The following is a 14,349-nucleotide window of genomic DNA, read 5'->3' on the forward strand; positions in this document are numbered from 1 at the left end:
GTGGGGAGCAGGACGGTCGTGGTTCCCTGTTTTTCAGTATTTATTCAGAGCTTAATTCCATGTGCTCTTGTGCCAAGGCCCCACTCCACAGAATGCTGGCAGAGTACCGTGTGAATGCTCGCTAGCATTAGAATCTAATCAGAGCGTTCATAATTTCTAAAGGCATCTGCTCCCGTAGTACTTGTTGAATTATTATTTGAGTAATATTTCCCAACTCAGTAAAAGTCTACTTGGGAAATCCTGTGACATCTTTAAGAATTTAATCCTGCTGTTGCTAATCGGTGCCATTTCCAGGTCCATTTTCTTAATCTTGCTTAATTGGCTTATTGAAATAGATTAGTAACATATCTCTATAAGTTGTTTTAACCATGTTCAGCGTTCTTATGGTTTACAAACGCAGATGTCTGTGGGGACTCACACTGGCAACGTAAACCAGTGAAACAGGCTGAATGCAAGACAAGATGGAGCAGTGGAGACTAGGGCAAACTGGAGACTGTCTTGTGAGAAGCAGGTGGCTGCATGCTAGTCTTTCTCAGACTTTTTCTTAAAGCCAGAGATCAAAATTTTGTGTAAAATCTCCTGGGTTCTCCCCCATAACTCTTTATTTTGAAAAAATTATACACACATAAGTGGAAAGACTAATACAATGAATACTTGTGTATCTTTAACAAGATTCATTAATCTAGCTAATTCTAATTGTTAGAATTCCACTTCATTTCTATCTCTATCACACACACACACACACACACACATGCACTTTTTTTGGCTGATGCACACACATTTTTCTAAATGCAGCATGAATCTCCTAGAACAAAGAAAGTTTTCTATGTACCACAATATGATTTCCACATTCTAGAAATGCATCATTGATTCAGTACTATTATCTAATATATAGTCTGTGTTCAAATTTTTCATATTGTCTCAATAATATAGATAATCATGTTTATGAGAATAAGCATATATACATGTATATTATTTGTGTATTTTAGTACATGATTAATAACTGAGCACACATTGCATTTAATTGTCATGTTTTTGTAACCTCCTTTAATCTAAAACAGTATTCTTTTCCTTTTTTTAATACATTTGTTTATTTGGTTGCACTGAGTCTTAGTTGAGGCATGTGGGATCTAGTTCTCTGATCAGGGGTTGAACCTGGGCCCCCTGCATTGGGAGCCCAGAGATTTAGCCACCGGACTACCAGGGAAGTCCAGTATTCTTTTCTTAATTGGAAGTATAGTTGATTTACAATGTTGTGTTAATTACTGCTGCACAGCAAATTGATTCAGCTTTACATGTATATGTTTTACATATTCAGCTTTGTATACATGTATACACACACACACATTCTTTTTTATATTCTTTCCCATTATGGTTTATCATAGGATGCTGAGAATAGTTCTCTGTGCTATGCATTAGGACCTGTTGTTTGTCCATTCTGTACACAAAAGCTTACATCTGCTAACCCCCATCCTGCCCCAGTCCTCCCCCAATACCCTGCCCCTTGGTAACCACAAGTCTGTTCTCTATGCTGTGATTCTGTTTCTGTTTCGTAGATATGTTCCTTGTGTCATATTTTAGATTTCACATATGAGTGCTATCATATGGTATTTGTCCTTCTCTTTCTGACAATGTGATAATCTCTAGTTGCATCCGTGTTGCTGCAAATGGCATTATTTTATTCTTTTTTATAAGTAGTATTCCATTGTACGTATGTACCACATTTTATTTATCCATTTTTCCATCAGTGGATACACATTTAGGTTGTTTCCATGTCTTGGCTAGGCGTCCCTGGTGGCTCAGAGAGTAAAGAATCCGCCTGCAATGCAGGTGACCCGGGTTTGATTCCTGGGTCAGGAAGATCCCCTGGAGAAGGAAATGGCAACCCACCCCAGTATTCTTGCCTGGAGAATTCCATGGACAGAGGAGCCTGGCAGGCTATAGTCCATGGGCTCACAAAGAGTAGGACACAACTGAACGACTAACACACACACACATCTTGGCTATTGTGGATAGTGTTGCTATGAACATAGGGGTGAAGTATCTTTTTGAATGATAGTAATAGTTTTGTTCAGGGTATATGCCCAGAAGTGGGCTTGCTGGATCATGTGGTAATTCTATTTTTAGTTTTCTGTGGAACCTCCATCCTGTCTTCCACAGTGGCTGCACCAACTTGCATCTCCACTAACAGAGTAGGACAGTTCCCTTTTCTCCACGTGCTCTTCAGCATTTATCATTTGTAGACTTTTCAGTGATGGCCATTCTGACTGGTATCAGGTGGTATCTAACTGTAGTTTTGATTTGCATTTTTCTATCATTAGCAATGGTAAGCATCTTTTCACATGCTTGTTGGCCATTTGTATTTCTTCTTTGGCGAGATAGGTCTTTTGCCCATTTTTCAGCTGGGTTGTTTGTTTTCCGTTGGTTAGTTGTATGAGCTATTTGTATATTTTAGAAATTAATCCTTTGTTGGTCACATCATTTGCGATTATTTTCTCCCATTCTGTTGGTTGCCTTTTCATTTTGTTTATGGTTTCCCTTGCTGTGCAAAAGCATGTAAGTTTGATTAGGTCCCATTTGTTTATTTTTGTTTTTATTTCTACTGCCTTGGTCGGCGGGGGGAAACACTGACCTAAGAAAACATTGGTACGATTTATGTCAGAGAATCTTTCCCCTATATTCTCTTCTAAGAGTTTTATGATGTCACATCTTATGTGTAAGTCTTTAAACGAACTTTGAGTTTTGTGTATGGTGAGAGAGTGTGTTCTAACTCCATTGCTTTGCGTGTAGCTATCCAGCAGTTCTCTAACTTTCAAATTCTTCTTTCAGTCTTTCGTGGCACTGACATTTGGGAAGAGTCCAGGTTAGTTATTCTGCCAGATGGGCCTCCACACAAGTCTGACTGTTTCCATGTGATTTGATTCGGGGTAAATGATTTCAGCATGTTTAAGGCTGTGTCCATCACACTGTTTCTAATCAGGAAATACATGATCTCATTTTGTCCTGTAACTGGTGCTCTCAGTTTTCATCTCTTGATTAAGATGGGTCTGGCATATTCCTCAATTGTAAAGAGACACTTTTCCCCTGTCTAATTAGTAAGTAATCTGTGGGGTGATTCTTTGAAACCATGTGACTGCCTTATTCCCCAAGAAATGTCACCCAAAGTTCCTTACCTGAATCAATTACAGTAAGAGTTATTGTAAAATGATAGTTTTCAACAATTCTTGCTATATTCATTAGTTATAATTTTTCTTTTTAAAAAAATGCTTTTTTCACCCACGCCCCTACACCCCAGTACACACAGTTTTTAGTATCACTGTGGATTCTGGATTTTTAAAAAACTCAACATGTTATAAACTATCACTGTCATTCTTTTTGAGTCTCAAATTGTCACACATTTGGCTATTTGGGGATCCTTGGAGCCTGCTCCTCGGTCTTGCAGATGCCCATCAATCCTTCTATGCGTCTTTACTGTGGAGCACAACGAAATGTTCCAGAGCTCACCTCCCCCAGCTCTAGAATCGGCTATTTCTCCAAGGATTCCTCATATCTTTAAGTGAGAGTGAAATCTGACTTTAAAGTATTGACAAATAATTAAAAAAAAATTTTTTTTTAACACCATTCAGGCCAAAGAAAACACATCTACAGACAGTATTTGGCCTATAGGCTCAGTTCAGAGTCTTCCGATTATGCAGCTTTCATTGTTTGCAGATGTTCATACTGGAGACTGGCAGATCTGACCCCTCGAGGTTCATTGCTAATGTATGTAGGTGCTGGGACTTTGCAGAGACTGGTCGTCAGTAGCATGGAGGACAAAGGGGGAGCATTCCCTGGCCCACAGTGATAGAAACCAAACAAACCCCTTATCATCCTCTCTCCCTATTTATTCAACAAGTGGAGACCTGTTTGATTTTATTTTTACAAGATAACATACTAAATGCAAATAGTAACAGACTCTTTTGTTTGTTTGTTAGAAGATTTTTTTGGCTTAGCTCACAGTGTGTTTGTCTAGAAAGACTGTGGTCCTGCTGTGTAGTGAACTGCTAAGCGATAAAGCTGCCATGGTTGTACTTCAAGAACAAAAGAAGCAGACATCAACAAACAGACTCTTTACCTTTTAAAAATACCCAATTTGCAAGGAGATTAAGCACATGCCACCATCTGTCAGCACTCTAAATGCTTTTATACATACCTTGCCACACACCTTACTCTAGAAAATGTCGTAGAGCAGGAGAAGGAGGCTGAATAAATGATTTTATAAAGCACATTGATAAGAAATATAATTATACTATTGCTTTTTTGCCACTTGTTTTTTATTTCCAGCCAAAAAAAAAGAAGTTTATAGGTAGACAACTGTGTTATATATAGTTATCAAACATTCAAACCACACTAGAAAGTAGAACTTTTTGTATGGAATGAAAAATTTTTAGTGGCCAGCCTTGTGTCTTTCACATTAAATTTTTTTAATGTTTTAACTCACCTTTTTATTTAGCAGAATTGATGTTTTAGACCACAAATTTGCTTTCAGCAGGCATATTTCCGTGCTAATCATTAATCTTCTTTATTACTTATTAACTTTAACCACACTGTGATAAAAATGCTTTGGAGTAAAATTGCCTGATAGAAAAATCTCTGAATTCCACTTCCCTTTTTGTTAGAAGAGTGAAAGGTGAATTTTTAAAATGAATTATGCGAATGGCATGGTAACATGTATACTATCATGTAAGAATCGAATCACCAGTCTATGTCCGACGCAGGATACAGCATGCTTGGGGCTGGTGCATGGTGATGACCCAGAGAGATGTTATGGGGAGGGAGGTGGGAGGGGGGTTCATGTTTGGGATCGCATGTACACCCGTGGTGGATTCATGTCAGTGTATGGCAAAACCAATACAGTATTGTAAAGTAAAATAAAGGAAAAATAAAAATTAAAAAAAAAATAAAACGAATTATGCTATCAGCTATATATAAAAACCTAACAAATAATTTGTTTTATAACTATCAGTACCTTGAAAGTGAAAGTTGCTCAGTCATGTCTGACTCTTTGTGACCCCATGGGCTGTATAGTCCATGGAATTCTCCAGGCCAGAACACTGGATTGGGTAGCCTTTCCCTTCTCCAGGGGATCTTCCCAACCCAGAAGTCGAACCTAGGTCTCCTGCATTGCAGGTGGATTCTTTACCAGCTGAACCATACGGGAAGCCCAAGAATACTGGAGTGGGTAGCCTCTCCCTTCCCCACTGGGTCTTCCTAACCCAGCAATTGAACCAGGGTCTCCTGCATTGCAGGTGGATTCTTTACCAACTGAGCTACTGCATGAATTTTTGGCTGTGTCATGGTTCATTCTCATTTTGATCACATTGGTGCTATTGCTTCTTTCCTAGTACTTTTCAAAAACTTCATTAACCAATAAAACAAACTGAGCATCTGCTGTGCACATCCTTAGCCTGCCTGCGATGGGTCTTGAGAGGAATGCAGAAGAGAGCTCAGCCCAGGTCCCTGGCCAGAGGACCCGCCTGGCGCATTCTGTCCCATCCATGCTGTCTACAGCAGACCTAATGTAAATTAACTTCACCTCTCCACCTGTGATTCAGCTTTTTCAGTTCTCCCCCACATGTCACACCTGTTCCTTCTCTGAATGTGTTAGTCGCTCAGTTGTGTCCGCCTCTTTGTGACCCCATGGACTGTAACCCGCCAAGCTTCTCAGTCCATGGAATTCTCCAGGCAAGAATACGGGAGTGGGTTGCCGTGCCCTTCTCCAGGAGATCTTCCAGACCCAGGGATTGAACCCACGTCTCCTGCATTGAAGGCAGATTCTTTACTGCCTGAGCCACCAGGGCCTCTTCTCTAGCCGTCCCCCGAACTAAGGTGTTAGCCAGGGTATCTACCATGTGTTTCTGGGCATTTAAAGGAAATGTGGGATTAAGGCAGCTTTCCTTTACCAAAAGTGTTAAAGAACAATTCCTCAACAGCACTGTGAGGGGTGTGGAATATTTTCCTCTAGGTCGAAGATGGTGGCAATAATTAAATAGCTTTTAAAATCATGAAAATAGCTTCCCCTGCCACAAAGCTGATGTATTAACTAGCTCTCTGAAACTAACTTCAAAATATTTATCTTGGTTTTACAATATAGTGAAGAGACTTATGCAAATCTTTTAAAACTTTACCCTATTTTCTATGGTAAAGTAAATATCATGCTTACATAAGTAAGTATGCTTATATAATAAAACAAGATGGAAGTTACAGCAGAACTGCAGTGGAAAGGAAATCTGCCTCATCCCTCACTCTCCATTCTCATCCCCTGAACAATGGTGGTCTATCCAGAGGATGCCTGTGCTTATGCAAAGACTTGTGTTTCTCCCTAAAACACAAACACAAATGCCATTGTATATGTATATACTATCCAATCATTTCTTTTTTACACTTAACACAGTTGACCCTTGAACAACATGGGTTTGAACTGCATGTTCCATGTGTAAGTTGGTGTTCATTTACATGTGAATTTTTTCAATAAATATGTTAGAAAAAATTTTGGAGGTTTGCAACAGTTGAAGAAACTCACAGACGACCTGTGTAACCTAGAAATAATCAAAAACAATTATGGAAAAGTTACATGTGTCATGAATGTATAAAATATACGTAAATATTAGTCTGTCCTTACATAAGCATAATAAGGTGAGTGACATTTAATATAATTATGTGTTAGTTCTCACAGGTTTATAACTTTGCTTTCAAAAGATCATGTTATGTGCAGTATATCTCTCTCTCCCTCTCTTATAAAAGGAGAAACTGAATATCAGTCTATCATCTCAGGTAAGTGATTTTTTTAAGTGTAACAATGTTTCCAATACTGTGTTATGTATATGACTGTAATACTGTATGCGATAAAAATTTTATAATGGTTCATTCATTAGTATATAGGCTAGGCTACTTTGAAAAATTCTATCAATTATTCTAGGCTACTATAAAGTGGGGCTTCCCAGGTGGTAAAGAATCTATCTGCCAATGCAGGAGACATAGTTTTGATCCCTGGGTCAGGAAGATCCCCTGGAGAAGGAAATGGCAGCTGCAGTATTCTTGCCTGGGAAATCCGATGAACAGAAGATCCTGGCAGGCGAAAGTCCTTGGGGTCACACAGAGTCAGACGTGGGTGACTGAGAACCACCACAATCCTTGCTGGGTCTCAAGCCCTCGAGTGTATTATCATATGCTGACCTGGGAATCCTTGGGATGTACCCAGGATTAATTATTATAAAGGAGGGGGACATCACTTTTTTCCATTCTGGTTGAATATCAACTGATAAAAAATTCCTGCAACCGGATCTATGTATCTGTGACTAAGAGTCAAGTTCAAAAATTCCAAAGGCTTGTAAAAAACATTTTACTGAGACAGCTCTCAATTTCTAAATGTTAATCCTTGTTCTTTTGTTATTTACCACAAATTTGTGGGAAAAGAAGAATATTTTTGGAAGGAAAACAGGATATAATCATTGAAAAAATAGTCTGTTTCTTTTCTCTAAAGCACAGACAGGATAAATATCCCCCCATTCTCCCCACAAAGAACAGAGACCAGGGGATAGAAGAGACCACAGATGTAGTGGTCTGTATACTGATCAATCCAGAGTGTGTGAGTGCTAAGGAGTTCAGAGGGCAGAGGTTCCAAACCCAGTATCTGCAGGGGCCAGGCAGGTAGGAGAGAAATGATTTGTTTTCATAAACAAATCTTTTATTTGCCTTAAAATATGCAGTTATTTCTATTGCTTATACATTTTCCCACTTTTGATAGAAACTTGGGCATATTAAATATCTTACTTTTAAGAAAATTAATAGTGAAAGGGTAATGTTAAATGTCCTTCGTGTCAGGGAGTGGTAGCAACTGTGATAAACTCAGGTATCCAGGGCTTATCTAACATGGACAGCTGCTTCTCAGCCCTGGTCCACTGATGCCAGAGACTGCAGGCTCAGCGTACATCACCAGCGTTTCAAGAGAATCTTGGTAACCAAGACTTTAAAGTAACATTTCCTGATCTGAAAGGTTGGCAACTAGGTCAAAAATCTTTCAGAAGGCTAAGGCGAAACATTTGACCTTAGAAGGTGTAGAAAAGCCTGAGCTTATGACAAGGGCTCAGGTTAAATCCAGAGGATAAAACACAGTTCTTTTTTAAGGTCAGAGAAAAATGCTTCACTTTGCAGCATAATAGGAATATTTCAAAATGCAGAGAAAATAAAAAGAAGAGAGACCAAAATAAAATAGCAGCAGCAAAGGCAGAAACTTTTATATAAGAGAAACTAAATCTGAGCGTGAGCCAACCCAGGCTTCTAGATATAGAAGAACTGAAGGATGGTGACTGACGTGGGACGAGGCACTGAGATCCGCAGGATTGGGCCGGCATGAATCAGAGTGCTGAGGAATGAGGCCAGGCCTGGGGCTTTGGCTTCACATACTCATAAACAGGAAGGAATTTTAATTAGAAGAGCCCTGAACTACATCTTCATGGTATGTATGGTAATTTAGTCTATTCCATGAAGACTTCTTGTATAATAAAACACGTTGAGTAAACCTGTGACAGTCCATCCAGATTGCTGCTTGATTCTTCTCATCTAATGCCTCCCAATGCCCCTAAAAGAGCCCATTCAGCTTTGAGGTAGAAACATCCAGACTTTTGTCAAGGCAAACATTCTCAGTATTGGAGCTCTGGTCAAGACCTCTAGGCGACCAATTGCAAACTGGATTCAGGACCACTGGTTCCCCTCTGAGTATGGCCCCTAGGGTCAGGGGAGTCAATAGAGAAAGGAGGGAGATGGTTTGGGGATGCTAAATTCATGACATCTGGCTCCTGGTCTCACTGCTGCTTCCAGTGAGGTCACACAAACCCCTTCTCCCCCACATGACTTTTCAGCAGCAGCATCTTCGTGGAGTAAGTGTACTCTTATCACGGTATCGTCATCGTGTCATGTTCTGCAGTTTTCTCTCTTACCTTGGGGCACCATCTTCCCTTTCCCCTTCTCTACTTCCTCCCCGTCTACCACTTATCTGGGTGCTGGGCTCCTTGGGCCTCGCTGTTGTCACTCATTCTTCTGGGCATCACTTCTCACCATGGCTTTGCTTACACTCATACTGACGCCCCAGCTTTTATCTTCAGCTCAAACTCCAGCCAACCTGACACCTCTACTTTGGTATCTCAGAGTCCCTGTCAGCCCAGTGTGCCAAAGCTGTAGGTCCTTCCCTTCAAAACCTGCTTTTTCTCTCAGTCATGGCACCACCATCCACCCCATTGCACAAACCTTTGATCATCACTCTCTCCTCCATCCCTCAGCTCCAGTCCATCACCACATCCTGACTATCCTAATAATAAAGTCTGTCTCCAAACAGTGCCTGTCTCCCCATCTTCCCCTGCCTCTTCTCTGCTCCAAGCTCTCAGTGATCAACAGGCTCCTTACCAGGCTCCTCTAGTCATATTGCCTCCTCTGAGCCATTCTGTATCCTGCCACCATAGTGAGCTTTAAAACACCCAGATGGTGGGATTTCTGATGGCTCAATGGTAAAGAATCTGCCTGTCAATGCAGGAGACATGGGTTCAAACCCTGATCTGGGAAGATCCCACATACCACGGAACAATTAAGTTCGTGCACCACAATTATTGAGCCTGTGCCCTAGATCCTGGGAACAGCAACTACTGATGCCCATGCACCCTAAAGCTCTTGTTTTGCAACAAGAGAAGCCGCTGCAATGAGAAGCCTGCACACAGCTGCTGGAGAGTAGCCCCCGCTCAATGCAGCTAGAGAAAAGCCACATAGCAACAAAGACCCAAATGGCATCCGTATCACTTCTTGTTAAAATTCCTTCCAGTAGCTTCTCGTTGCATTTAGGGTGAAGCGTAAATTTCTTAGCTTGTCCTGCAATGCCCCGGAGAACCTGCCTTCTGCCTGTCTCTCTGGTATCAGTTCCGTGTGTTTGACATTCAGACCACACCGTCTTACAGTTCCTTAGGTGGCGTAAGTTCCCTCCTAGCTCAGAACCAGTCCTCTGTCTGGAAAGCCACCATCCCTCTACCACCACCGTCCCTCCCCTTGGTCTGGTCAGACCTTTCTCACCCTCTGGGACTCCGGTTCAGAGTCACTTCCTAGGAACAGTTTCTCTAAGGCAGCCTAGATTCTTGTACATGGAGGGCTCTGTGGCACTTCTCTGCTTAATGCTTGAGCCCTTTGTCCCCTTTGCCAGTGTTTTCCTAGTGCCTTGAACAGGGGCTGAGGCTCAGCAGACACTCTGGAGACCTTTTTTGAATAAATGAAGACAGCCAGGACAGGAGCTGTCTCCCAGATATCTGCTGCTCTAGCATGTTTTCAGGTCAACCCAGAATCCTGGCAACCTACAGAGAGTTAATAATTTATTTAAAAATATTAATAAACAATACTTACAATTTAAGATTTGTGAGTCCTAATTGGGATTTTAGTTTTAGTGATTGACTTCTCTCAATGAACACTTTTCTGAAAATAGGTTGAGAAATAAGTTATTGGCTATTTGCAGCTATGTAAAGGTTATCTTACGGCAGAAAATAGGAGAGACGAGTGGTTTAAATATCATGTGACACCTTCCTGTGTTGCTGGAGGCATTGTAAGCCCTCTTGAGAAGTAATTTAGCAATCTACATCACAAACCTTAAATATCTATTAATGCCTCAATGGTATGGTAAAATGTATTCTCACACTCCTGGCAGAGGTGTATGTTTGATCCTTTTGGAAAGCAGTGTGGCCATGTCTATTTATGTTGTATTCCTGGGGCTCTCCAACTAACTTCTTAAATGGCCACCTTCCTCAGGAACCACTGTACCACTCCCCGGACCACTCAACACCCTCAAGCCGGGTACCCGTTCCCTGGCTTTTTGTAACACTTACCACGTCTGTAATTACTTGTTCAACATCTGTCTCCCCTTCTAGTTTCTTCCCCCCCCCCTTCTAGTTTCTAAGCTTCATGAGAGTAGGTTTGGTACTTGCTGTGTTATCTCTGTATCGTTAGGACTATCAGAGTGCCTTATGCGCATTAAGATAGATAAATACTTGTTGAAGAAAATGAATTGAGAAAGTCAGCCTAGATAGAAATAGATTGAACCCCCAATAACAATATTACCAGGACTTCCTTGGTGGTACATTGGATAAGGATCCACCTGCCAATACAGGGGACACAGTTTCGATCCCTGGTCCGGGAAGATCCCATATCCCCGTGGAGCCACTAAGCCCATGTGTCACAACTGCTGAGCCCGTGTGCGCTGCACCTGCTGAAGCCATAGTCCAGAGCCTGTGCTGTGCAACGAGAGAAGCTGCCGCAACGAGAGACTGAGCGCTCCAGTGAAGAGGAGACCCCTGCTCAACTAGAGAAAGCCTGTGTGCGACAACAAAGGTCCGGCACAACCAAAAACAAAATTAAAAAATAATAAAATTAAAAATCATTAAAAAATATTAACAGTTACTCTCTCTGGAGAGGATGATGTGCCCTGACACTGCTGCCTATGCTTTGTCATAGCAGCCCTTGCGCTTCCTCCTCTCACAAATGGTAAACCTAAAGACATTAACTAACACGTCCCAGTGAAAGTCACCCAGTCGTGTCTGACTCTTTGCGACCCCATGGACTAAATAGTCCATGGAATTCTCTAGGCCGGAATACCGGAGTGGATTACCATTCCCTTCTCCAGGGGATCTTCCCAACCCAGGGATCGAACCCAGGTCTCCCTCACTGCAGGTGGATTCTTTACCAGCTGAGCCACCAGGGAAGCCCAGGTTACGGTCAATCAGCTAGTAGGTTGTTTATCAAAATGTAATTTATAATGCTCAAAAATTGGAGAGAATCTATATGTTATTAGAATAGCTTACAGTGTAGTTGTTAGAATCTAACTTTTCAAAAGGTGTGCAGTAACAGGAGGATGGGTGTAATGCAGTATTTAGTCCCTGCAGTTCAGCGGGTCCTGCTGTGACAGTGCTTTCACTGTGACATGTGCTACATGGCACCCGTAGTTCCAGAGTTATACTCTTTTAGTTCATACAGGTGTGTCGAGCAGGGCCGAGGGGGCCGGACAGAAAAAAATTCATCTGGAAGATGGGAAACAACTGTGTGAGCAGGTCCTGAAGCCAGACTGAGGAAGTGAGGAAGTTCAGTGAGTCTGGGGGTAGTTATAAGAGATGAGGCTGCAGAGGTAAGCAAAGGTCAAGTGGAGAGGATCTTTGGGTTTTATCCTGGGGCAACAGTGCCCCTGGCAATTTCTGAATGTATGAATGTGACAAGTTGCAGGTGCCAGTCTTGGCATCTGAGAAGCTCCAGGTGTTTGTTTCAGTAGAACTGAGGACTATATATGGAACATGGAAAATTAAAAGAATCTAAGATTTGAGGTCTGGGCTTACAGACAATTATTTTTCAGAGCTTTTAAGAGAATTTCTGCTTTCCCCTAATTGCCTGCTGTCTAAACTGCCTCCCCCCCCCCCCCACTTTAAACTTGGTTGGTTGCTTTCTGTTTGAGACATTTGAGCCAATGCACTTCTTTGGTTGAAACAGTAGTCAGTTCTGTCCTCTTAGTGCAGAACTAACTGTTCTGTTAGTCCAGGCTAAATGTTTCCAGATGTGTGTGTGTTAGTCGCTCAGTCATGTCCAACTCTTTGCAATCCCATGGACTGTAGCCTACCAGGCTCTTCTATCCATGGAATTCTCCAGGCAAGATTACTTGAGTGAGTAGCCATTCTCTTCTCCAGGGGATCTTCCTGACCCAGGGATCAAACCCGGGTCTCCCACATTGCAGGCAGATTCTTTACCATCTGAGCCACCAGGGAAGTCCCTGGTGTCCCATATTCCAGATATGGGAATATAAGTGTGGGGCTTTATAGCTTGGAATGCCTTCTGTTCCAAGGCCCAAATGTGGCTAATGGGCTTTAAGAGTGTCTTGGCTGTTTTATTTTGCTTCATCAAGTGTAATGTCTGGAGCAGGAAGTTCACATCTTGAAGACAGAGGTGTTAGACGAAATAAATGAGAAAATAATTGTCTTTTTTGGTATTTTCCCTGCTGGGTTCTTTTCTCATTGTTCATACAAATATACTATAATGCGCACTTCAAGAACTTCAGATTTTCTCCTTCTGCCTTTTATCATGTCTGAAATATCTGTTTGCCTATGATTAATACTTCTGTCTATGTATTAAATCACCTGGACAATTTTGGGGAAAAAACAGATGTCTGGCCCTTGCCTGAGACCAATTCAGAATCTCTGGGAGTGGGGCTCAGTCTTCCCTGGTTTTCAAAAGTTCCCCAACCAAGTTATCTAGTGCTGTGTTAACAGAGCTCCCCGAAACTCAGTAGCTTAAAGAAGATTGATTTCTTATTTCTCACAACTGTGGCTTGGCTGACTGTTCCTTCGGCTGGTCTTGCTGGAGCTTGCTCATGTAGCTGAACTAAGTGGGGGTGGTCAGCAGGAGCTGAGCTCGGCCGGGACACCTGGGCCCTGCTCTCCTCATGGTACTGAGTTGGCCAAAAAGATCATTCAGGGTTTTATAATGTCTTACGGGAAATCTGAACAAAGTTTTGCCAGTTCTATATTTTATTGTGGGTTGAATCTGGGTGGGTCTCATGATTTGCTCTGACCCGTAGAATGAGGCAGAAGTTATATCACCTGATTTCTGAGACTGCAGCCTTAAGAAGCTTTTCGCCCTCCTCTTTTGTTCTCTTAGATCACTGCCTGGAGGCCTTCAAGCCCTGAAGAACGTTAACCAGTTTTGCTCTCTTCACAGTAGTTAGCTTGCTTAGTTGTAGGTATTTCCAGTCAGATTATAGACAGAAGGGGCCAGAAAGCTAAGTACCAGATTTATCTCTGCAACACCAACATTCATTCCTGCCTGTCTTTTCTAGATGCAGCCCTTCAGGCATGTCAGATTGGAGAGTCTTCTGATTTTTCTGTTTTAAAATGTTTCATCAGCCTAGGAAACCTGATTTAGTCATTCATTCACAAATAATGATCAGATGCCTATTATGTGGAAGGCTCTGTGCTGGGGGTACAACATCATTTTGAGGAAACAAGAGAACACAGACCCTGATGTCTATCATGAGTCTTACATTCTGTGAATCTAATATATCTATCGACAACAGAGGACATTAAAAAAATCAATTGAACAATTAGTAATTTTGAAGGATTCCAAAGGATTCATACTTCAGGGAGCTACAGGGGACACTGAGCCAGTCTGGGGAAGTCAGGGAGACACCTTTAGGAAAGAACACTTGATCTGAGCCTTAAGGATGAGTTCATGTTAACTAACCACTGCCCCCTTCTTTCTCAGTCTCCTTTCCCAGCCTTCTCATATCTCTTTGCCTTCACCAGC

At 41.8% G+C, this 14,349-nt stretch overlaps 1 protein-coding gene across 4 annotated transcripts in view; it reads left to right on the forward strand.

Annotated features, from left to right (window-relative positions):
• The window catches only part of CDKL1 (cyclin dependent kinase like 1), a 53,594-nt gene that overhangs the window by 13,252 nt on the left and 25,993 nt on the right, over nucleotides 1-14,349 (forward strand). The window lies entirely within an intron of this gene.

Source organism: Capricornis sumatraensis, chromosome 2 (genome assembly GCF_032405125.1).
Source record: "Capricornis sumatraensis isolate serow.1 chromosome 2, serow.2, whole genome shotgun sequence".
In the NCBI taxonomy this organism is placed as follows: Eukaryota; Metazoa; Chordata; class Mammalia; order Artiodactyla; family Bovidae; genus Capricornis; species Capricornis sumatraensis.